This window comes from Sphaerodactylus townsendi, linkage group LG12 (assembly GCF_021028975.2).
Source record: "Sphaerodactylus townsendi isolate TG3544 linkage group LG12, MPM_Stown_v2.3, whole genome shotgun sequence".
Classification (NCBI taxonomy): domain Eukaryota; kingdom Metazoa; phylum Chordata; class Lepidosauria; order Squamata; family Sphaerodactylidae; genus Sphaerodactylus; species Sphaerodactylus townsendi.
Genome location: NC_059436.1, coordinates 251633 through 277449, shown reverse-complemented (window position 1 = coordinate 277449; position 25817 = coordinate 251633). Strand labels below are relative to the sequence as shown.

The 25817-nt window shown below is 45.2% G+C and overlaps 1 protein-coding gene across 5 annotated transcripts in view; it reads right to left on the bottom strand.

Annotated features, from left to right (window-relative positions):
* Nucleotides 1-25817, bottom strand: part of FGFR1 (fibroblast growth factor receptor 1) — a 163307-nt gene that overhangs the window by 69494 nt on the left and 67996 nt on the right. For 3 of the 5 annotated variants that reach the window (XM_048511965.1, XM_048511969.1, XM_048511970.1), the window contains exon 1: nucleotides 19066-19435. The exons of 1 other annotated variant lie outside the window; for it this stretch is intronic. The gene's annotated coding sequence lies outside the window, so the exon portion shown is untranslated. Of the gene's footprint in view, nucleotides 1-3212; nucleotides 3361-19065; nucleotides 19436-25817 lie in introns of those variants that run through there. One more of the 5 variants, XM_048511966.1, reaches the window with a different exon arrangement.

Genomic DNA, 25817 nt, shown 5'->3' with positions numbered 1-25817 from the left:
TTAGACAAGCAGAAGAAAGGATAAAAAAGAAGTTCTAGGTGTGAGACAGGCAATATCGGCAGGACTATTAGAAATTTTAAAAAGAATACAAGAAAATACCCACAAAATCACGACATTCAAAGGAATACAGAAAGGAACTGAACTGTACTTAGATGGGCAAGACCTGTAGATGGACCTTTAGATGAACAAAGGATTGCAACTTCGGGGGTGCAGTGCAGAAGGAATAATCTATGCTGTAGAAGAATACCAGAGGATTTTGGAAGGACATATTTAGAAGACAATTTTTGCAAAGAGACTTTCCAGATATTGACCAGAAATTCAGAATAAATTCTTGTTTTGCCTTTAATAAATTGCCACAGGATATACTAGTCAGGTTTACACCTAAGAAAACATGACAGACTGAATAAACAAAGAGAATCACCACTCAAAGTGGCAGGGAAAGAAGTACAGCTTTTGGTGCCATGAGAAGGTCAGACCCCCCCCCACCGCCCCCCCACAAAATTAGCTAAAGCTGTGTCATTCAGAAACAAGAATCCCAGGATTCATAGTGATGGTATTTAAGTTTCTTAAAGCTTGAAACATTCTGTACACAGCTCTTGTATGTGCAAAAAAATTATCAAGAATTACTTTCCCTACAAGGACCTCAGTCCTGGGTCTCTGGGATGGGGCTGACTGGAAGGATTCATGCAGAAACGTATTTACTTCTCACAGCACATTGTTGGGGGTTTACTACTTTATTCATTAATGGATGGACACCAAAAGAGGCCACAGGAGATACTTCTATTACAAGCTACACATTTAAATTGTAGTCTTTAATTAGGAGAGGAGTATTTGGCTCAGTGGCAGAGGATGTGCATTGCAAGATAAAGGTTCCAGGTTGAATTCCTGGCATCTTTAACTGAGAAGGGTCTCACTTTGCCTTAGACTGGACAGCTGCTGCCCATCAGACTGGACAACACTGATCTAGAAAGAGGCAGGAAGCAGCTTTGCCTGTTCATATATGTTCAGGGGACATTACTGAAGAGGCCCTCTTCCTAATCACCATCCTTTTAAGGGCACAAGGATAGTGGGAAACTGGTTGAACTGAAGGTGCTCACTTCATATCAGCATGTCTGGAAGGGAAAAATGCAGTCCCATTTTGTTATCTTGCTCTCAATGGCACTGGCGCCCAGAATTTATGTACTGACTGAGGAAGTTAAATATTGGCAAGAGATTTTCCATACAAGAGCCACAGTGAGGCACCAATAATACATTTTTAAAATAGCTGACTAAATGCTAAACGTTTTGCTAAGGGGTGAAGTATTTGGCTGAAGAACCGCTGGTATTTCAGGAAACCAATTGCCCCCGTCTCCAAATGGTTGTGTTTATATAGTGCGTGCATTATGGGAAATGCAGCTTAGTGAAGAAACCTGCTCACAACTATGACTGTTGCTCAAAGCAAACCTGCTGAGCTGAAAAGGAGGAGGGAGGAACAGAGTTTACAGAAGTTGGGAATGCTACCCGGAAAAAGTCAATTGGAACTGGCACCAGCTTTTGAATTCTTTTCTTCTTATGCACCTCACGGATGGCTCAGAGCAGTATCACGGGAAAGTCCCACCAGGCTTCAAGAAGTGCCAGGATCATATTTCCAGCATGAATCCCAAGGATGAGTCATTAGCTGCGAAGTGGCCTTTAGGCGACGTAGCAGAAGAGGGGCAGAAGGCAGCAGAGAACGAATCAGCGGAAAAATATTTAGGTTGCAGCCAAACTGCGAGAGCTGGGATGAGAAAGAAAGACCCCACTCGAAACAAGATGAGAAAGCTCTACCACTTTTAACTTAAGACAGGTCTCACGAATCCTCAAAGCCTCACTTCACATTTTATATTATATGTCTATTAATCCACTGAACAAATTTGTATAAACAACAATGAGCATTTTCAGAATCTACAGGGTGTAAAGGTACAAAGATCTAAGCAAGCAGCACAGTAAGCAGAAAAAGCATTCCCGACAAAACCAGGTACTCACTGACTGGTAAAACCTGTGACTGGGCTGTGCCACACTGAAGATGGGGAGATGCCATAATCAAATGCTACTGCATATTTTAAAACCCCTGCTTTTAGAAAACTTGCATGTCAGGGAGAGGGCATCTTCTTTCCTACACAAAGGGATCCTGTTTTCCTTCGTGCAGGAATGTTCAGTCAAATGAGCTCTTACTTGCAATCTGAAAAGGTAGGTACTTAGACCATACCCCCACCTGCTTTTCAAAGCAGTCCTTCAGCAAAATCTGTTGCTGACCAGTAAAGTACAGAAACACGGGCGGAATACAGTGTCCCAGAGACACTAAAAACAGCGTCCCTGGGGAGGGGTTCGCATGGCCTCGCAACCCCCGAGCGGCGCAAAGCCACTGTTACCGAACCTCGCTCTGTGGGGGGGTGATTCCCCCCCATGACGAACTCTGTGCGCGTGTGTTCACAGAGAGGGCTCTGAGTGCCACCTCTGGCTCGCGTGCCATAGGTTCGCCACCACTGTACTAGGCAAATTATATTTATTGGGTGGTTTGCCATTCCCTTCCCCAATCGTCTACACTTTAAAAACTGCCTTTAGCTGCCTCCTAAAGATTGAGAGGGAGGGGGTCAAGTACACCTCCCCAGAGAGATTGTTCTGCAGTCATGGGGCTGCCACCAAGCCCCACAATACATGGTGTTTACAGAACACCAATCACTAAGAGGCATTCCAAATGTGATTTTTCTCAAAGAGGATTATGTTGTTTTGTGTGCAGGGGGCTGTTTTTCATTGGGGGCCTGTCACAGGATTCCTACCTTCAAGAATGGAAGGGGGGGGGGACACTTTCTCCTCCCTTGCTAACTTTCTAGCTTGCTCTAAACTTGAAGGATGCTTGGCCAAGTACAGAAGTACAGTTCTTTTTGGTATTTACTCAGTCTTGATATAAATCTGAACAAGCCTGCCATTCAGTTCCCAGAGACTGGAATGCAAACAGAGTTGCCTGTCAGTTCCTTCCTTCCCATGTGTGGGACCCTACCCGCTGCTCACCTCCAACTTGCTTTTCCGCCCCCTCACCCCCCACCCCCCTCCCCAATCCTCCTCCTTGAAAGACTTTGGTTGTTCAACAGGCATTTCTGTCAAAAGCTGTCAAGAGCTGGTTTAGACACATGTGATCACAGTTCCACTTCTACATGATAATACATTCATCCATTGGTACAATGACCACATACCATGCAAATGAGCCACACATAAGAGAATGGTCCACCGAAAAATCCCCCAAAATAACCATTTTGAGACCAGCCAAAATACCACTTATGAGAACTCCAAAGATTTGTAAGATCTCTTCATCCAGGCTGGTTGCACAAAAAAAAGAAGAATGGGATGTTGTGGAGAGAATAAAAGAAAAAAACAATTCTGGATATAGTGAAGAAGCTGTATTATATAATATTAAATATAACAGTAACAAGCTGAAGTAAATACCCTGTTTCCCCCAAAATAAGACATACCCTGAGAATAAGACGTTACCGTATATACTCGTGTATAAGTCGACCCGCATATAAGTCGAGGCACTTAATTTTACCACAAAAACTGGGAAAACTTATTGACTCGCGTATAAGTCAAGGGTGGGAAATGCAGCAGCTGCTGGTGGTAAATTTCAAAAATAAAAATAGATACCAATAAAATTACATCAATTGAGGCATCAGTAGGTTAAATGTTTTTGAATATTTATTTCAAAGAAAAACAGTAAACTGGCTCTGTAAGTGGAAAAGAGGGTCAATAAAAACAATATGGTCTTAACAGTAACTGTAAAAGTACAAAAACCTTAGCTCAATCAGCAACCAAGCTAAAACACAGGAGTTAAAATCCTTCAAAACTGGATTCCTCATCATCATCTGTATGTCCAAATGTAACCCAACTTAGATTTTAAGAGGGATATTATCAGAAATGGAAAATCTACTATTAGCTTCCATTGTAAACAATGGGGGATGGGGCACCCTTTTGGAAGTCCCATGGCACAGATCCCCTGACCCAAACTTCTGGAAACCTGGCAATTTATCATAAAGAGACTCTCCTGATGAGACCAGCCAGGTTTGGTGAAGTTTGGTTCAGAGGGTCCAAAGTTATGGACCCTCAAAAGGGTAGCCTCATCTACTAATAGCTCCCATTGAAAACAATGGGAAATGGGGGCACCTCCTTTGGGGGTCCATAACTTTGGACCCCCTGAACCAAACATTACCAAACTTGGCTGGTATCATCAGGAGTGTCTTCTGAGGGTACCCTGAAAATTTGGTGTCACTAGCATGGAAACTGCACCCCCTGCTGGCCGGCAAAGTAAAAACACACACAAAAATTTAATGACCCGCATATAAGTCGAGGGGAGCTTTTTCAGCATTAAAAATGTGCTGAAAAATTCGACTTATACATGAGTATATACGATAGTAGAGGTTTTGCTGAAGTGCTAAATATAAAGCATCCCCCGAAAGTAAGATGTAGCAAAGTTTTTGTTTGGAAGAATGCCTGAATGCTGTGAAGCACTGGTGTTCACATGTTATTGGGGCACATATGAGTGAAACCCCAACATATACAATCAAGTTTCCAGGAGTCATGGAACAAGTTCCTTTGAGTTTGACACATGGAGCCTAGCAATCCTACTGTAAAATGCTTTCTGAACTACTAGTGTAATACCAAAACAATAAACTCAGGCATCTTCCTGTACTTCACAAATTGCACATGCTATACTCATACCTGATGTCTATCTTTGCACAAATTCACTACTACTTTCTTCAGACTTTATCAGTGAAGCTGAACAAATGCGCACACATCAACATCCTAAAATAAAGAGGGAATTACAAGTCTCCTCGTTTGATATTGTGCCCTAAATCAACAGGTGTGATGATAGATTCCCTCCTGCATCCTATGAGAGGATCTATACTAAACAATTTTCAAGGCTTTGCTTGTGTAAAACTGATTAGCAGCAGAGTTCTCCAGGATTTATCTTATTAAAAGAAATTTAGAGCCTTTAACTCTGATTATACAAAGGAATAGGGGGTAGGGTTCAGTTATCTGAACTATTAACCAACAGAACCCCTGTTTAAACATTTATCTTTTCCTGAGAAAAGAAATTATTTTTATTGACAAAGACATAAAAAAAAATATAGTCATGAAAAAGTTAACCCGACAATCATCATAAAGATAAATGCTAAACTATTAAAGTTTCTAGCATTCCTTAATCATATTACAACAGGTAAGAGTTTTGAAAGCAAATCAGTTTCAGCTTTTTTTCTTACTGATTTTAGGGTTGATCAAAAAGCCCAAATTACCCAAAAATCTCACTTAGAGATCAAACGTATTCTTCTGAGACTTCCAGCCAGAGAAATCTGATTTGCTTGTCACAGGAGTCCATATTTATAGAGGGGGGGGATCAATCTTATCTTTCTCTAAATCTGATCTATTACAATCATGAGCTCCTATCTAGACATCTGACTGATTTGTACTAAATATGAGATAAGCAACGTAAATGGCCAATCAGCGGGGGCATATGAGATACTCCAGATATAGCGAGATAAGAGGGTGATTATCAACTCTTAACCTCTATTAAAAAGCAATTAATCTAACTTTTTCCTGCAACTGTTTCCACTAACTGTCTAAAAGGAAGCAACAGAGTTCATTGATAGTTAAAAAAAATAGTGAACTCTTGGTCAACTTTCAAACTTGGCAAGAAAGCAGGAACAATATCATTGCTACCACTACATAGGTGTGTCCCTTTTTACAAGCCTGCTGTACAGCACTTAGTATAGTGCTGCTAATAAATGTTCAGACAGAAGTAACAGGTCACCATGAAGCCCCAGCATTTAAACTGTCATTCCATTTGGGCAGAAATGTCTGGTTTAACCCAGGACAGGCGCTCCATCCCAGCCCCAACCAGTACAAAATCTATCTCAGATACATTTCTGACTCTGCTTCAAGGTAAAGCTAGGAATATAAAACAAATAAATCCAGTTGGCTTCCCCTGCCAAATCCATCTGTGTACTTTGAACACAAACAGCCTTGAGGCTTCCTTTTGTTTTGTTACAGAATTAGCTCTCAATATTTCACATAGAGGGAAAGGGAGGGGGGGGGAGAGAGAGAGAGAGAATCAAAGAGAGGATGGCTGGGTGATGCAGCTACAATGGAAAATTTAACTTGGCACCTGGCTCTTTCTGTGGCATCAAACTGCTCTGTGGGCTCAGCTCTTGGATGCTGAAAGGTTATGATAAAAACAAGGCTTCCAAATTGGACCACATGAAGCATAAAAGAAGGCCAGACCAATTACCACAGGACAAAGATAAACCCAAGAATATAGAGAGACATGGTAAGGGCGTCAAAAGATAAGCCAGAATTGTTTTTGAGAGAGAGAGAGGGAGACCCACCATAGTTTATTGGCTAGAGTGTCAAGGAGAAGTCGATCTATGGCTACCAATCTTGATCCTCCTTGATCTGAGATTGCAAATGCCTTAACAGACCAGGTGCTCAGGAGCAACAGCCGCAGAAGGCCACTGCTTTCAGATCCTGCATGTGAGATCCCAAAGGCACCTGGTGGGCCACTGCGAGTAGCAGAGAGCTGGACTAGATGGACTCTAGTCTGATCCAGCTGGCTTGTTCTTATATTCTTATGTTCTTAAACTAGGATTTTGGAGACCCAGGTTTAAATATCTACTATGCTTTGGGAGCTCAATGAATGACCTCAGGCCATCTTTCTCTCTCAGTCTAATGGGGTAGTTCTTGTGAGGATAAAATGCAGAAGAAAATGATGTTATAAGCCACACTGGGTTTCTCCACTGGGGAGAAAAGCAGGATATAAATATCTCAATAAACATCCACTGCTAGCCACATACCTTACAGGTCTCATAACTAGCAAATGCTGCAGGGGGAAGGTGAGCCTATGATTATAAGCAGAGTCTGTTTCTCTCATCACAGAGAAAGCATAGCCAGACCCAATGAACTTAATCTAGAACCTGGGACATGGACAATATACCACACTAAACTTTCCCTTCTCACTTAAACACAGTGAGAAACAGACTGTGTTACACCTCTGAAGATGCCAGCCACAGATGCAGGTGAAACGTTAGGAACAAAATCCACCAGACCACGGCCACACAGCCCGGGAAACCCTACAGAACCAGTTAATCTAGAACATTCTTATAATAACCTTCTTCAAGGAGCTTGGCATGGCATACATAATTCTGTCTTCCCAGTTTGATGCTTACAACAATCCTATGACAGACTGAGGGACAGCATGCAGTTCAAGACCTGCCATGGACCTCATTAGAGTGAATGGAAATTTGAACACATCTATCTCAGATCCAGCATGATGTGGTAATTAGAGAAGGTTATTTGATATTAAGGGGCAAGGCTTAGATTAGACACTATTTACTCATTTATTTCTGTGATTTATACCCTACCCACGCCTGACAGGGCTGGGTTCAGGGAGACTTACAAAAATCACAACAATTCTCAACACTGTGAGATGGGTTGATATGAGGGAGAAACTCACAGCACCTAGGTGGAATGGAATTCTCTATCCCCCTTCCAGCTAAGAACAGTGGGTTGAACATGCCCTCCACAAAGAACCTTTGTTAGTTTGGGGGTTTGTAGGGGGTACCCAGATCCTCCAGGATTCCACTGTCCATCAGAAGAGAGACTCAGGATGGCTGCTTTGTTCCCATGATTTCAAGTGCTTAGTTTTATGATGGCAAGGAAGATGGGTCTGTCCCTTTTTCCCTATAGAAGTATTTATTTAAAATATGTATTAGCCACCTTCCTACCTTACAGGAAATCAAGGCGGTTTACAATATAACAGTGATAAAACTCAATAAAATTCATGAAACCCAAAAAATTAAATTTAGCAATTTAAAAATAATAGTGGACAGAAGAACTGGAATGAATTGAATGCCATTATTAATAAAACACTCTCCTCCTAAAGGCCAAGAATGAGGGGGCCAGACGCACTTCTCTGGGGTGCCTGTAGGAATTGTGGGGCTGCCTAGGAAAAGGTCCTCTCTTTGGAGCTGCCACACAAACTTCTTTGGCAGATGGGTCAGCCACAAGGGCCTCCTTCTGCGATACTGGATAGGTGTCAGAATCCACAGATTTTCACACACAGCAACATTCAGCAAAACACACATACCAGCATGTAAAGCTGTCACTAGCACATAGTTGGCACTGGGAGGAGGAGAAAGAGGCAGAAGGATAAGCCACCCCCCACCACCACCACCGTATGAATATATACTTACAAGTTCCAGCAGTTTGAGAAACAAAGAGTTAGGACTGAAACATACTGCACAGTCCAATTTGATTTACACCAAGTCTTTTCATCCCCACCCCAGTTTAAGATTTTTCTTAGGCAAGACAATTGCTGCTCTTAAGCATAACTCAGGTTGAAAGGCACGTTTAACAGTAAAGAGCCAAGAGAAAGTCAGGAGGACTTGGAAGTCAAATCTCACCTCTGCCATGAACTCACCAGGTAGCCTTAGGCAAAACATGCTTGCTCCTCCCCCTAATCTGCAACACAGACATGAGAATATTGACCTCTCTTACAACAGCTTTGAAAGGGTAACATACAACAAGTCACTGGAATGCTTTAAAGAGCTGTATGAATATTTGCAAGACCTGTGGCAACTCTTCAACATTACTAGCCTGCAAAACATTTTACCAGACCATCTGTTCAGGTATTAGTCATTTGTTGTTTATTGGCAACCTACAAGGAGAGAACCCCAAATTCCTTACCCATTCACAAAAATTTCTCAGAATGGCAGCCTGTTGATAATTCTTGCTCAAGGGACATCAAGGGGAAGCTTCTTATAAGCCTTATAAATACGCATGTTGCATGAAAGTTTTGAAACCACCCCCCTTCCCTGCAACAGCTCCAGTGCCTCAAAGCGTAAAGGAGTTAGGAACAAGCATTAAACCAGCTTGCTAATTATTTTATAACAGGATTCAGAAAAATTCCCCCAAAGGCTTCCTGTGCTGGAACACATCAGGCCAAAAACAATTTGCTTAAATAAAAACATCTTTAATTGCATTTGGGGCTGGGGAAGGAAACCACACAGATTAATGGCTGAAGCAGACTCAGGAAAATCAACATCCAGGTATGCAAAACCAACATCCTTCTCCCAGGGCTGTGTACACAGGCCCAACAGGGAGATACAAAGATGAATGGAAACACCTAGCCCTGATTCTAAAAGAGGCCTCCCAAGTAACAGCCTAGCTGCTTTCACGGGGTACGAGGTCCACCACACATATCTAAGCATCACTGCTCCTTCTGATGTTGCTGAACTTCAGGTTACCTCCAAGCCATTCTGGGACTACCACTATGCCACACAGTCGTTTCAAACTCATTCTGATGGAGCTCATGCTGATGGAGTCTCCTGCCATTCCAATACACGGCATCCCAACAGCCAAAGTGGACCACAGCAAATGCAAGTGCCTCAGCACTGGTAAATGATGAGTAAGCCCATGTAGTCTGGTAGTTAGAATAGAGGTCAGCAGCCTTTTACAATCAAAGCCAAACTACGGAGCAAGAGATCAATCTCCTCCTATGATCAAATCACATTCTTGGTCCCCTGAGAAAGCCAAATCAAATCCATGACCTGTGACAGCCCCATGGTTGTCATGGTAGCCATGAGGTCCTGAAACCATCTCTGAAATCATTTCTGCAGGTCAAGCAGGAAGGTTGTTAACAGTAGGGTTAGTGATACACTAACCGAATCTCTATTCCATCCCAAGTTCCAGCATCAAGTAGGTACACTCAAACTGGGATTCTGGGTAATTAAGCACCTAGTGAATGTCAAACACTGGGTGATGGGAGTCTTTATAAGGAAGTGGCACCCATAAAATCTCACAATGAATTGTAAATATACAACGGAGCACCCTTGGCAATTGGTCTACTGCTCACACTTAGCACTCAAATTACTGGCAACTGTTCACCGCATTTCCCTTTATGTAAAGCATCACAAAGAATCCCTTCAGATCCATTCACTTTCTGGCTTTTACTAACATCTCCAGTATAACCTTAAAGATTTGGTTTTCTTTTTGTGAGGAACCATATTCAATTCTGCGCAGAGCCAGGTTTGGATCTAGAATCACAGGTTGCAGATCCCTGGGTTAAAATGGTGGACTATGATCAGGAGCTTCCTGGGTGACCTTGACTACCTCACATGATAAAACGAGGAAGGCAGAACCATGTATGATGTTTTGATTTCCCTGAAGGTATAATAAGCAGGTACTACTAAACCAATAAACAGGCATTAATGAGCAAAATAAAAAAAACATATCAGGTAGGGGAGACATAGTCAGCCAGCACTGGAGCAATCCTCAGTCAGCATAAAGATCTTCAGTTGTAGGAGTGCTATTTACTTTGGGCCAACAATCAGGAATTTCAGGTCCCCCATGACCACCAGCAGGGGATGGTGGGGCAGGTTGTGAAACTTCAGAAACCTTGGGAATGGAATCTGGGGAAGACAGGATCCTCAGTGGGATACGATGCTATACAGTCCACCCTCCAAAGCATCCGTTTTCTCCAGGGAACTGATTTCTGAAGTTTGGAGATGAGCTGTAATTCTGGGGGGTCCCCACGTCACACCTGGAGGCTGCCATCTCTATCACCAATTAACTGGAAGAGAAATAGCAGTCAGGGCCAGCCCAGCCACTGTAACTGGGATGATACCTTCCCCCTTCTCCCATTAATCAACATGAGGCACAACCAGTGTGCCCATTCCCAGACAAAATCCCCAATGGATTTAACAGAATACTGTGCTCATTCATATTTCCTGGGGCTTGTGCAGGAAATCTTCCCAGCAAACTCCATCCTATGGCTAAGGTCCCAGTTCTGCAGCCATTAACGTATTTCAAAATGGCTGCCTGGGGCGGCTGCTTCAGAAACAAATACCAGTTCAGCTCCTGTTTTGAGAAATGACAAGTCCCTGAGTGCAAAGGGGCAATTAGACTTCTGATTCTCCCCAAAACCAGAGTTGGGCTTTGCGCTCCTTACTCCGAGGCAGAACAGGGATGGGGTGTGACTGAGGACACAGACATGCACTTCACCAAGAAGCTGATGTCTAATTCACAAGCTGCGGCTTCTTTCCTATTCCAGTCAGAAGTTGTCTTGATGTATTTTAATCCTCTGTGACGACGACAATGGAGGGTTACCAATGCATGCCAGCCACCCCTGAGATTACGGAAGGAAAGTGCTCATGTGTGGGGGAAGATGGCCTCCTGCCAAAGAAATATGCGACAAGCTTCAACAGAGCCAAGACTTGGCAGACTCCCCATTCCTCTCTTTTCTTCCCCCTCTGCACAATCATTTACACTGAGCAGGGCCGAGGGATGTACAGGCAAAAAAAGGAGTACACAGGAATCCATCGACTGGAGCTTGGTGGTGCATTTCAAGCCCCCTCTCTCTGGGCCTGTTCTGACATGGTGTTTTTTTTTTAATCCAACTTATATTTCTGGTATCTGTATGTCATCCCATTGCTCAAAGACACCCAAAGGAATGTCTGACATTACAACCAGCAATGAGACCCTTTTATCAATAAATATTCACTCAAATGCATACAACCTACTAGCATTTGAAAGGCTGGAAGACAGGCTTATTGCAGGCCATTTTCAATTAAAGGCATACATTCTTTGCCCCTCTCCCTTTGCTAGTTTTCAAACACATGCAGGCCCTTGGAAGCTCACAGGGTAGTCCTCTTAGATTCAGTGAGAAGATTTAGGAATACCAAACAAAAAACAAGCAGCTGGTTGTTGTGGGTTTTCCAGGCTGTGTGGCCGTGGCCTGGAAGTTTTTGCTCCTAATGTTTCAGCCACATCTATGACAGCAATCTTCAGAGGCATGTCACAGTAAGATCAACAGCCACTTGATTCTGGCCTGAAAGCCTTCAACAGCACAAAAAAAAACCCCACACCCATAGGAGAGCACACCCATGGTCCCATGAACCATGCAGACGGAGAATAGCAACGAGTATACCACATGGCACACATGAAGCATGACATCTTTGCTGGTGCACTGTATGAACTGAAGAGCACAGTCGGAAATGAGAGGTTGAATTAGAATGCTTTTCATGCTTTGCAACACACCTGAATTTCACGGTAGACAGATTAAGATGGAAAGAGGCCCTTGAAAGGCAGCCTTGGCTTAACTATTAACTTCCTTTTAAATTACTGGTATACTAACACAGGCGCTTCAGTGTCTCAGTTTTAGTCTGCTTCTACCATAAATGAATTCAAATAGCTACTCTCTCTCTCTCTCTCTCTCAGCACACCCAGTTAACAACATGGAGATAATAATTCTCACATAGTTATATTGGCAAGTTTACAGGATGTATGTGAAGTATTTTGAATCCTTTATAAAACTGACATTACTGCCACATGGAACCTAGAACCTGTTCATTCTACTAGGATGTTGGAACCTGTTCATTCTACTAGGATTTTGCCTCCAAATAAATATATGTAGCTTTGCGACATCAGATTCTCCGAAGAAAGATACTGGGGTTGTACATTTAAGCCAGTTTAATTAACATAACTTCCTGGGAACTGTAGTTCAGAAAATGGGAATATGGAAGGCGCCAGTCCAGAGTGCTCAGCTCATATTCAAATTTCAGGGTTCCTTGGAAGCAACAATGACAGCTGGGGTAATTTAAAACTCATTTACACACGAAACATAAAGCATATCTTCAGGGTCTTACAGTTAAGCTTTTTTTTGCATGGGAAAATTCTCTGATAAGCTCTACCCATGCACACCTGGGCTCCATCTAAGTCACACTTCCTATTTCCAAAAATAGAATTATATCTTCTCATGGTAAGATACCACTCTCTGAACACCAGCTTCTACTCCCCAAATTGCAAACAACACAAACCATGGGTACTGCTTCCAAGGGGCAATGTCATCATTTACTATCAACCAGTTTCATGAACCTGAGACAGCTGGAGAAACATAGCTGTCACCTCCTGGTGTTGTCCTGCCATGTTCTTCATGTCACTTTGCAAATAAGAATACCTCAGTCAAGTCACTGTCTCCCAGAACAGTGTCTCCCAACATGAGTGATACAATTCTCTCTTGCCTCAAACAGGTTTGTTCAGAAGAACTGATAATTCTCACAACTGCCTCAAGCAAGATTTGATGCACTGGAATTAAGACAAACCTATATAAATGAGTATGACTTGGAAACTGAACATGTGATCAGCATGTAGAAAGTCTTAGGTTCTAACCACAGGATTGCAAGCAGCAAGATTCCAGAGGGCTGAACGATACTGGACCAAATGGTCTAATTCAGCATAAGGCAAATTAATATTTCAGGGGAGCAGATGTGTTCCAGCGGTAGAGCACATCCTTTGCAACCGGAAAGGCCCAGGTTCAGTTCCTGGATCTCACCTCACAGGTGTCTGGAAAGAACCAGACACCAGAGAAAAGGGTTGTCAGAGTGCTGAGCTAGATGAACCCTAAAGCAGCTTCACACCACGATAATCTCACAAGGACTGGCGTGCAACAACTGACCTCTTAAAACTCATGAGCTGCACAGTAAACCAAGAAAACGTTGATTTTGCAACTTGTACAAAGCTAGCATTTAACAGATACAAATCTCCACACTTTTGCTGTCTTAAATAATGTATTCTCCATCTGGTAGAAAGAGGAAGTGCTATAAGTAAAGCCCCCTCCACCTAGGGATGGCAGCCTCCAGGTGGGATCTGGGGATCCCCTGGAGTTTCTGCTCATCTCTAGACTTCAGAGACAGGTTCTCCTGCAGAAAATGGATGTTTTGAAGGGTGGACTCTATGGCACTGTCCTTGTCCTCCCCAGGCTTCATCCCCAATCCACAGGAGTTTTCCAGTGCGGATCTGGAGACTCTATCCTCCCAACCCCTGCCAGTGATCTTGGGTTCCTGGCCAGACCACATCCACCACTCATGGGAAGTCCAACTCAGTCACCCCACCCCACCTCTCTTGCTTGTGACACTTCACCACATATTATCATACACTTTGAAGCTCATCATTTGGCCACCGAACGATGACAGTAGAACTATATATTAATCCGCCATTTCCTGGACCTTCTTTGTTCTAGAATGCTCCGCTTGGGTCCTAGTACCTTGGGGACAGAACTAGGTAGACACTAGGACCCAAGTGGAGCATTCTAGAACAAAGACGGTCCAGGAAATGGTGGATTGATATACAGCTCTACTGTCATCTTTTGGTGGAAAAGAGTATAGAAATCTGCTTTATTTTGACAGTCAAAATAACAAATCTGGCTCTTTCACAGAACTCACATAGCCTCAAGGTTCCCAATATAAAGAAAGCTCTTCTTTTTCAGTTCTACAAAAGAGGCTGAGTAAATCTTAACCAAATGTTTCCCTCCAGATTAAGATTTACTCAGTCATGAATAAACAGAATAGCACATCCTGTTTAGTCAAAGTCTATGAGTTAGCTCTGGTTCACATGAACTGATTTGAAAGGTGATTCCCATTGGGAAGTACTGAATGTGAGATACAGCAAGATGGCATGCAACATTTACAGGTTATCTGCACACAAGAGTCTTCAAGAGTCATATACGTGTGAGAATTTAAGTGGCAGAACCAGAATTAACTGAGAAAGCCCACCAACCCAACTCTCCAGCTCAAAACAGAACAATCCGTATACATACTTTGGTAGAAAATCATGCAATTTAGATGAGGGATGGCCAAGAACTTTTGAAGGAGTCATTCTGTTTTCACAGTACTAGTCTGGTGATTGCGGGGAGCAGGACTTGCCTGCTTTCAGAGAGATCCCTCATGATATCAGATGGCAACAGCCCCTTGGTCTTCCCAAACACATCAACATTGAAAACTGAAATGCTTGTATGAAACACACACACAATACTTCTTTTTATCTAAAAAGCTTTTCACAAAATTTTATTATCTACACCTTAATTCAAATTTGATAAGGTTATCAAAGCCAAGTGAAAGTTGTTTATGGTAGCTGCAGTTGATTTCTCCAGACCAAAGAAGATAATTTTAGCAGAACAGAAGCCGTGGCTGAAAGCGCTACTTCTGCCCACAATACAATTTTCTTAAAGCAGAACCACTAATCTGCTTCGGCAGGGAAATCCAAACTCTGATCTACAAGGTAAAGAGAACAGCTGTTTCTCTGATTCAGAGAAACAGAGAAAGATACTAAATGGATACTGTAGTACGTCAATGGGCCATAAGAACAAACAGCCCTATTATGAAAACAAACAAGCGGGTTCAGCTATTTGGGCTGGCCTCCAGGGTCTCTAGCAGAGAAGGATCTTTCCCTCTGTTTATGTGGGGATCCTCAAGGATTTGCTTGGTCTGCATGGAACCTGCATCATACACAGAAGGTGCCCGACCCTATCCCATCAGTGATCTGCTCACTGCATTTTCAGCCTTCCACTCTTCCAAGAAATTCAGGTTTTTGTTCAAGGTTCCCTTACTCCATCTCACCTTCACAACAGCCCTGTAACAGAGGGTAGTTTGAGCAGAAGTCGCAGGATTAAAGTCATCCAGCTAGCTTCATGGCTACATGGAGACTTGAATCCAGGACTCCACAGTCCAACAGTCCAGCCAATACATCGTAAACGACTTGCGACAATGAAGGAAATGGACATTTTTATCTGGTAAAATGGAAAAACGTAGCAGCTGATGCAGAAGAGATATGGGACGCCTGCTCCATCAAACTACCATCAAACTACCATCTTAGACAACAGACAGCTCAAAACCTTTGACTTGCTCACTTGGAAGCAAGCCTGACCCATCTAAAACTGAAGGATTCCCAGCTCAAAAATCTCACCATTTTGTCAACTAACCTGGCTCTCTCCTGTGTAGCTAAACACCAACTACTTCTTCCATGTTTCTGTTGGAAAATACAATGCAGCTCTTGAAAGCATTCATACTATTGCAAGCAAATGTGGTGGAAGGTGCACTATCACCTGACGAACTTCACATTTGACAAAGATTTGGCTTTGGTAGTTTACTGGGCACAAAGTATCGGACCAGTGTGGGGAACATGGGTGTCTGCATCCCAGCATTTAAAGCGCTATACTTTCTGTGGATGCTGCTCAGCATTTTAAAACAAGGAATGGCCTGTTTTGTCTCTCCATTGTGACATCTCTGTGTCTCCAAAAAGCATTAATTGGGTCTCATCTGTGTAGATAGTACCTGCTACAGGTAGGGATTATCTCAGGTCTACATTCTGTTCAACACCTATCACAATGTTGACACAAAATATTAAAAATATCAGTGCTGACTGTTGAACAAGGCATTTCAGCCTTTCATATACTTAAAAGTGAATGTACTTCTTTAAAGCAAAACCATGGGTAGATAAGGTTTCCTAATCTAACATTAAAGAGTGGTGGCTACTGGGTACTAAACCCATCCAATCAACCAAAGTGGGGGCCTCATTACTGCAGTCAGAACAAATGATAGAAATCTGAATTTTGCAGTAGGCAAGAAGCAGTCAGGGAAGGTGGGGTAGTGAATGCATGCTGTTAAATGTGAATTGGGGAGGGGGTGGATACTCCTTTAAGGACTGGCACTATATACATGCTGGTTTTACGTTTATTTAACACTGTATAAAAACTCCTTCTATCAAAATAGCCCACCAGACCGTGGAAAATCTGCCCCTGGAGAAGCACAAAGCAATATTTAAGATGCTAAAACTGAGACTGCAGCAGCATCTCAAAGGTGAACATATTTATTGTGGCACAAGACTGACAAAAATGGGTTCAGTTCACACAAGCTTCTCCAGTCATAAATCTGTCCAGCTTTAAGAGACTGAAGGATCCTTCAAGTTTTCACTGCAACATACTAAGATTACCCTGCTTTGTTACAACTTTGCTCAGAATTGCACTGTAGCACAGATACTATTTTGGAATGTAATCAGTTAGTTATGCCTTTTAGCACTTATTTCTGTGGCAGTGCTTGCTGAGATCTGAAAACACAAGTAAGCCCCATTGAATTCATCAGGATATCTCTGAGCTCACAAGCCTACCAGGTACACTGTTTTCATCCTCCCCCCCCCCACCCCCACAAGCAGGTTGCCATCATATTGCACATGTAACAAATGCCAGAGAGATCATCTGTTGCAGCAAACACAGCCTGGAAAACCCTCAACAGCCAAGAGTCTCCCAGCACCTTAAAAGTTCACAGTGCAGGCTTTTGTGGTTAGAATCCTATTCAAAAGCAGGCTATATAAAATATTGCAAGTCTTTAAAGTATCATGAGATTCTTGTGTGTTTTGGTGGCAACAGCTTAATGCAACTACCCCCTGAAGAAGATAGAAACGGGTCACGCTGTTCTTATCTTGTATATATATTTGCACAAAAATGTCACAGACCTCCTGTACCTCTTATGTTTCATGGCCTTCTGGTTTAATTGTTTCCATTTTCCACCCTGTGTGTATTTGCCAACTGAGCACATCTGAGAAAGTAGGCTGGAGTTCATGAAAGCTTATGCCACAGTGGAGCTGTTCGTCTTGAATGTGCCAAAAGGTACTTTGCTCCTTTTTTTAAAAAAACCATGTAACAAGAACATCATCTCCTCCCTGTAAACGACCAAACTAGTTGGGAAAGAAACGCAGAACAAAACTCCAATGCAAGTTCCAAGCAAGCAAGAACAATTGCGATCTGAAAACCTTACCCGTGCCAAGCACCATAGAAGGTGTCAAGAGGCAAGGGGTTCCATTGCTTCTGCTAAGACAGCCTTGCAAAAAGTGAGGAACAGATTTGACACCAGAAAGTTCCTGGGCATGGATGTCACCTTGATGCCTGCTTGCAGCCAGCCAGCTTTTAAACACACACACCAAGCATTCTTTAGGGACAAATGGATTTTCAATGTTAGTAGATGACAATGTTCTGCTAAGGGCATATCTAGGGCCAAGACAAATTGCACACACAGGCATGCTGTTCTTGGTCTGCCAACAGTTTTTAGGAAGGAAACTTTGAAGAACACCCCCCCCCCCCCACTCATCATGTCATTAAAATGGAGTGCCGGAAAGCCTAACCCCTTCACTTGCTCAGAGTTTGCACTTTGATCCTATGGCCACCAGAAACATACACATCATACATATACTGCCCAGTCAATCCAGAATTGCTGCTCATATGCTTCACAGCATGTGCAGTACATTACAGAGGCATAGGACCCCCGCCAGGTGCACACCTTGTAGAGGGGAAAAGTCAGGGAACAGACCTTCTTTTCACAGTCATAAACTCTGAGCATGTGGAGAGTGCCTATTCACAAGTCACTGCACCAGCTGTGGATTGAGGAGAGGAGAATGCAAGCTCGGGATGTGACCAGGCAGGCCCGAGCCCAGCAGCATCACTCGCGTTTTAGAAAACCAACACTGACCACAATGCGGGGAAGCCTTTAACCACGCTAACCACAACGAGCCAGGCGAGGTCTGGCCTATCGGCGCTGAGAGCTGGCCAGGAGAGGCAGGTCATCCTCGCCCGCAGCAGACAGGCTCGGCTCGCTCTTCCTGCCACGCCGCGGGCCAGCCAAAGGGACACCCACGCACGCTCCGCTGGGGCTGAGGATTTCGCCCCGCGCATCCCTGCCCGCTGCCGGGCGGCCGCCCCCGCGCAGCCTCCGTCCCTGGCCCGCGGGCGCTGCGCCAACAACTCTTGCGCCGGAGAAGTTCCGCAGCGCACCTCGCTCGCCTGGTGCATCGCCCCGGGCTGCCAGCGGGAGAAACGAGCGCGAGATACCCGGCGCTTGCAGGCCTCAGCGCCGCACTCGCTGCACCGCCAGGCACCAGACGCCGGGGGCGATGGAGAACCTGGCTCAGCTGGAAAGCAGCGGGAAGTTTGCCAGTTTTCATCTCGCGACCCCCCCCCCCATCTCCTCGGAAGGGAGTGAGACGGGAATCAAATCGGGACGGGGGGGGGGATGAAGGAGCGTCGGGTTTTCCAGCGCCCCCCGGCCGCCCTTCACCAAGGCTCTTGCTGAGCCCTCGGCTGGGAATCGCAAAGTTTGGAGGAAAGTTTTCCAGCCGCCGGGAGGAAGGCAGGCAGGCAGGCAGGCAGGCGCACACGCGGCCAGACGGAGGAGGACTTACCCGGTGGATCGGTCCGCTCTCGGAGAAGGCACAGGGGGGATCGTCCCCCTACCCTGGCAACGCCCGGCGCTGCTCCCACACGTCCCTCTCGAGGCCCCTTCCAAAAAACGCCCCCTACCCCCGCCGCCGGTGCCCGGGCGAACAATAGGCGCGCGGTCCTCCTGCGCTCACAGTCCCGGTGGAACCAGAAACCGCTCTCCGTGCTCGGGGCCCCGGCTGGGAAGGGCAGGCGCCTCGACAAACCGGGAGGCTGAGTGCTGCGCTCCGGGCCGGCTCCCCGCCTGGCGCTACTCTCGCTCCAGCAGCAGCCGCCACCGGTGCCCCGGACCAGCCGTCCCCTTCGCGCAGCGCAGCAGCAGCAGCAGCAGCAAGCGGAACTGAGTCCCTCCCACCCCTGCCGCCCGGCCCCGCCTCCCGCCTCTCCGCCTGCCCGCGCCTCTCTCTGGCTGCCTGCCTGCCCGCCTCGCCGCCTTCCCCGCACCGCAATGCTGCTGCTTCGCCGCCTGCCTGCCTGCCTGCCTGCCTGGCCTGTCTGCGGGAGAGCAGAATGGAGGCAAGAGCCGTTCCCTCCCTGCCGAAAGCGCCCACGCTGTTGCACCCGGACCGTGGACAGGCTTACTCGGAAGGAAGCCCCTCACATGCCCGTGCGACCATCTCCCTACAAAGGTTGCAATCCGAAGCCTCGGGATTTGGATGCAAACTGCGCTGAACTTTGGGATGTTGCTGCCTTGTCCACTTGTTCCTCTGCTCGGGACACCCGGGAGGCTCTGCGCGTCCCCTTGGAAGTCCACCGGTGGGTCTGCTGCCAAAACAGAGAGCCACAGCAGCCCAAACCCTGATGTAATCCTCCAGTGCTCAATGGGGCTCTTTCCCCAGTAAAGCTGTAATCTTATGCATACTTAGGTAGGAACCAACTCCATCTAACTCAGAGCGCGCGCGCGCACCTCCCCCCCCCCCCCCGTGAATTAGGATCCGGCTGTACTCCTACTCCAATGCTGTTGGCATATTTACATGGAAGTAACCCCCACTTTGGTCGATAAGATTTATTTCCAAATAAACAGACAGGTAAATCCGGCTGATTTCAATTAGCCTTGTACGTCCTGGCCATTTTGCTTAGAGGGAGAGATCCTTCTGGGCCACTTCTTTGGAAAACACCTGATGCTGAGCTGAGGAGCAAGTAGAACCAAGCCCAACAATTCTGTCAGTGCGAGGGGGGAGGGGGGTTTGCAGGCAATGCCAGTTTGCAGGCAATGGGTTAGCCAATGCCCGCTATTGATACCACTGAGCTGTGTGGCTCTGCAGTACAGCAAGGTCTCCTCAGTGTGGCTTGCTCCAGAGCCATTTTTAATTTCCCAGGTTGCCCCTGTTTTGAGTAAACATGTTTATGAGCTGGTGACATTGTTTACCTTTAGAAAAAAGTGTGGAGTAAATTGGCTAGTAGTGAGAAGTTGACCAGAAAACTAGGTGGCCTAGAAGCCACAAATGTCAATCATTTGGAAGATTGTACACGAAGCATGAGCTGTTTACCAAGTGTCTTCGAAACTGAAAGGTGTGCGGGATAGTCAGCAGTAAAGGAAAGATGCCCTGCACATAGTTACAACATTATTATCTCCTCTTCCATTTTATCTCCACAGCAACACACACACCCTTTCTGTGAGGTAGGTTAGGCTGAGAGAGAGTGTGTGTGTATCTGCCCAGGGTTATCCAACAAGCTCGCATGGTGAAGTGGGGATTTGAATTTGGGCCTCCCAGATGTTGACTGGACACTTTGGCCACTCTACCACACTGGTTCTCTGTGTAGCTCATGCTCAAAAGCGTTGTCTTTATTTTATTTACTTAATTTATTTTATTTATTAGTTAGATTTTTATACCGCCCTATCCCAAAAGGGCTTTATTGTGGCACATTCTGTTTTCAGGGCTTGAACTCTTGCCCCAGAAACAGGTCCCAGAGTTAGGCTACAGTGAGGTCTGTGGGTGGGGTTAGGTCACCCTCTGTGACCTCCTAAGAATTCCCTTTTTCAATGGTCCTTTATGCACAGCCACGCTGCAGGGGTGCGTTGGTGTAAATGACGCCAACGCACCCCCCCCAGGACCGTTCGCACAGATGGTCCCAGTAGGGGCGGGGAAGATGGCGCAGCCTGCACAGAGGCTGAGCCGTCCCCCGAACGCCTTACTGTCCCTCTTACCTTCTGGCGCGTCGCCCAGGCCACGCCCCCTGCCCTGCGTGACAGCTCTGGAGTCACAGGGCAGTGGGGGGGGGCGTGTCCCCTGGCCTGGGCGACACGCCGGAAGGTAGGAGGGATGGTAAAGCATTGGTGAAAGGGGGCGGGATGGCACCTTCCAGCCGCTGCCGATCTCACTGCAACGTTTGGAAGCCGCTGTTTCTGAAAAACCTCGCTCAGGGAGCGAGGTTCAGAAACAGCGGCTTCGCACCGCTCGGGGGTTGCGAGGCCGTCGGCCATGCAAACCCCTCCCCAGGGACGCTGTATTCCTCCCGTGCGGAAACAGCCTACGATTTTAAAAATTATTTTTAAACGTGATACAAAAAAAGGGGGAAAGGAGAGAATAATAATTGGATCTTCATTCATAAGACTTATTGCAGATCCACTGAAACATACAAGAAGATGAAATGAAAGCAATAGGCCGAGGAGGAGAACTGAGGGAAATGGAGAGGCTGCTTCTCTTTGCCAAAGGCAAGCTTTCCCTTACTGATCCTCACTGTTATCAAGAGTAGTGGATTAAAAATGAATCCAAACTAGTCCACCTGTCGAATTAAAGGTCCCCAGAGCTTTGGGGGAAGCAGGTGCTAGAACTTGTCTGCACTAATGCCGGCTTTTCGCCAGTTTCTGTAAAGTGTCACCAGGAACTACTAAAAGCTCAAACCAGTCAAAGCGGCATCTTCTCTGGAAGTCTGACCTTCCATTCCATTCTATGCATGTGTCCTTGCAAGAAAGCCCGTGGATTTTAACTGGACCCGCAGAGGACAGAAGGCTTGGTGTATTTCATCACACCTTTTTCTCTCTTGCCATGGAAAGACCTTTGTCAGGCAAAAATTTAACAAGTGCAGCTGGTCTAATCCAGTCTGTTTCCATGCTGAAAATGACTTCAGGTTGAATTTCTGCACATTGTGCAAATATTATTATAAGCACCGAAGTTCTGTCTTCTCCCACTACCAAAAAAGTTGGAATCATGAATTCTTTGCAGGACAAGGTCTTGACTATTAATGAACCTCCATCTCATTCTATGCTTGTGTTTGGGGGGGGGGGGGGGAATAAATCATGAGAAAAAGACTGCAAAGTCAATGCTGCAGTTTTTTTATTTGGCACTCTGTATTTATATCCTCCGTTTCCTCCCACAAGACCTGAAATAGGTCAACATTAAATACTACACTAAAAAAGCTGTCTATCAAAAATGGACCCTGTCCCGCTTGGTCTTAGGCAGGAAGCCAAGTTTTCTTCCAGCCAATGACACTTTGCAATCCCTGATGAGAGGGAACAACATGGATTGATGGCCAACTGACCACATTTTTGCAGAGGCGTACCTTGGGAAAATGTAGCCCAGTGCAAAATCTGAGTTTTCCTGCCCCACCAACCGTGTAGGTGGCTGCCCTCCCCCACCACAACCAAACAACTTTTTTTGCACCAGGTCTTGAAGTCAATGTATGGACCTGGGGGGAAGGAGGAGGGATGTGGTGTGGGAGGTGATTTTCCACCCCCACGGGACTAAATGGTTGCAGCCTGGGGACATTTGACCCTGTATGTCCCCCTGGATAGTATGCCCCTGCATTTTTGGGAAACCATCATGGCCATAAAACTGATTTAGGGAGAGTCTCAGTAGCAGATAATCTGTGTTGCCCGCAGAAGGTGGTAGCGCCAATCCCCACCTTCTCAAGTTAAATGGATTAGGTGGCAGGTGCTGTGAAATACCTCTTCCCCGGCAACCTGGTCAGAGTTTCCTTGATAGATCAGTGGTCTGACTCAACAGGCAGCTTCAGGTGTTCAGGAGTGTCCAGAGAAGGGCACATCAGACAGTTGCCCAAATCTTTGACAGCTCTAGGAGTGGTAGAATTAAGTGGCTGGGTCACATTCTGGAGATTCATATTATGCCTTTAGCCTCACTGAGGAAGCAGAAGATAAGCCCATTGTGCTTCTCCCATCAGAAGGGTCTGGCAGGATAAAACAGAGGTCCATCTGGTTCAACTTCAAGTTTCCTGAAATGGCTTACCATACGTTCTTGGTAAACCCACAAGCACAGTACAAAGGCTCCCTGACATTGCTATTCAGAGGTTTAGTGCCTCTGATTCTAGAAGCAGCATTTTAGCCATCAGGGCTAATAGCTGCTGATAGATCAATCCAGCACAAATTCACCAAATCCCCTTTCAAAGCGATGTAAGCCGATATCCATTACTATATCTTGTGGCGGTGAATTCCATGTGTTCCTTCCAGAGAAGGCACAAGCTACGAGAAACTGCAGTTACCTGATCTTCCACTTCATCTGAAATTTGAAAGGCCAGAGTGTGGACTTCTAGAGCGGTTTCCACATGGAAATGATTCTCTGTGTAACTGCTATGTCTGCTGTGAATGCAGAGATTGACCGTGGCATTGATAATATTCACAGGGCAGTTCTCCCTTCTGCATTTTCCTTGCCTTAACTTCCCATGACTGTGGTTTCCCTCACCAACAAAGGAAGGTTTTTTCCTGCCTTTTAAACAAAATAGCAATTGACAGATCACTATAGCATCTAGGGTTGCCAACTGTGGGTTGAGAAATTGCTGGCAATTTGGGGTGGAGCCTGGGGGGAACAGGGTCTGGGCAGAGAACCTTAATGGTTTATAATGGTTTAAAGCCTCCCTTGTCAATAGATGGGCAGCAATGTTTTGTAACAGATGAAGAATCTGGACCATTTTCAAAGGCATCCCTTTTATGTAACATGTAAATTACATGATGTAATTTACTAAAGAAGAAGCCCTCTATGAACTTGCATGATACTCTCAAGCAGGCAAGTTTACTCCTGTGCTTCCTTTCTTGCCAATTTGTACACTTCTTTGCCAAATTTCACCCTCCTCAGGAGGCAATTTTTCAGCCTTCTACAAATTGGCTACCATTTTTCAGAATTCAGTAAATGACAGTTAGAAGACAGGAAGTGCACGAAAGCAAACGATTGGTGTAAAAACATCCATTCCTGTAAACTGTTGCAAGTTATGTGTTCTGCTGTTGAAAGACGGTCTTTGGAAAAGCATGCTTAAAATAAGGAACCAAGGATTTCCAACTTTTCCCGGTACCACTTGTAGTCTCATTGCTACTCTTCTTCCCGTAATGGGCAGAAGAAATTACTCATGTGATTTTGTGACCCAGCGTCTTTTCTTTAAACTGGGCCATTCTCTCTGCAAAGCGACTCTGTATGCCACTTCAGCGCACCACTGTAACTCTCATCCCGGTTACTTGTTCCTGGCATGCTAACAATGCTTATACTGTGGTGGAAGGCTTAGTTTAAATGGGACACTGGGTATGTGAAAGTAACGTCTAGCTAGGCACCATCACATTCAAAAGAGGCTTGTTATATAAGCAAAGGAAACCCTCTTGCAGAGAAAGGCAGCTGGTGCTGTATCTTCTTCCATCATTTCCAGGTTGTCAGGATGATGGGCAAAACTCCACACAGGAGGGAATAATGTTGGGGGAGGGGGGCACTGCAGTTTGTTTCCCCCTTTGTGAGAGATTTTAAGATCTGTTTTCCACTGGTGAGCTAGCTCTGGATGTGAGCCATGACTCGCATCAAGTTTTGCCTGCCTACTGGCATGATTCAAGACCAGCCAAAAGTGATTTGGGCAGCTGATGCAGATAAATACACCTACCAGTGTCCGCATGCACACCAACACTACCCCTTTTCATTGCCACTTTGTGCAGAAGGCCTCCCCATGGATAGGCTGTGGGTCAGAAATGCTTATTGCCATCACCACCAACAATTATTTACTACAGTCAATAGATCAGCATCTGTCAACATAACAAGGGCAGTTCAGACTAACAATGTTGTGTTATAATGCAAGAGAAAACAAGTAGCTTGTCACCTGCTCTGATGTCCTGAATTATGCTTCTGCTTGACCTTATTTCACAAAAAGGACACTCACTGGGGAATGCTATAGTGTTTTTACAACAACCCTGCAAGGTAGGTAGGTAGGGGTGTGTGTGTGTTGTGTGTCTGGGCCAAGGTCACCCAGCAAGCTTCCATGGCACAATGGGAATCTGAACCTGAATCTCCCAGACCCCAGTCTGCCACTTCATAAGAACATAAGAACATAAGGAAGAGCCTGCTGGATCAGACCAGAGTCCATCTAGTCCAGCACTCTGCTACTCACAGTGGCCCACCAGGTGTCTTTGGGAGCTCATGTGCAGGATGTGAAAGCAATGGCCTTCTGCTGCTGCTGCTCCTGAGCACCTGGACTTCACATTAGTCTTCACATTAGTTTCAAGGATAAAATTGAGGACTAGAGAAACAGGTACAAAGCATTGATCTCTTTAAAGGTAGAGTAGAATAAAAATGTAGTAAATAAATGAATGTTCTGTTGTATTTGAGGCTATTCGGTCATATGCTTTCTAGTGAATTATGTATTATGTTTTGTTTCCTGCCATGAATTCTGGCCGATACAGCTGCCAAATAAAATCTCTCAACTAAATATAGTGTGACCTATAGTATGAAGGAGACTGGCCTATTCCTGAGCAAGTGACACTGAACTGGAGACTCTCATTTGTGAGAGC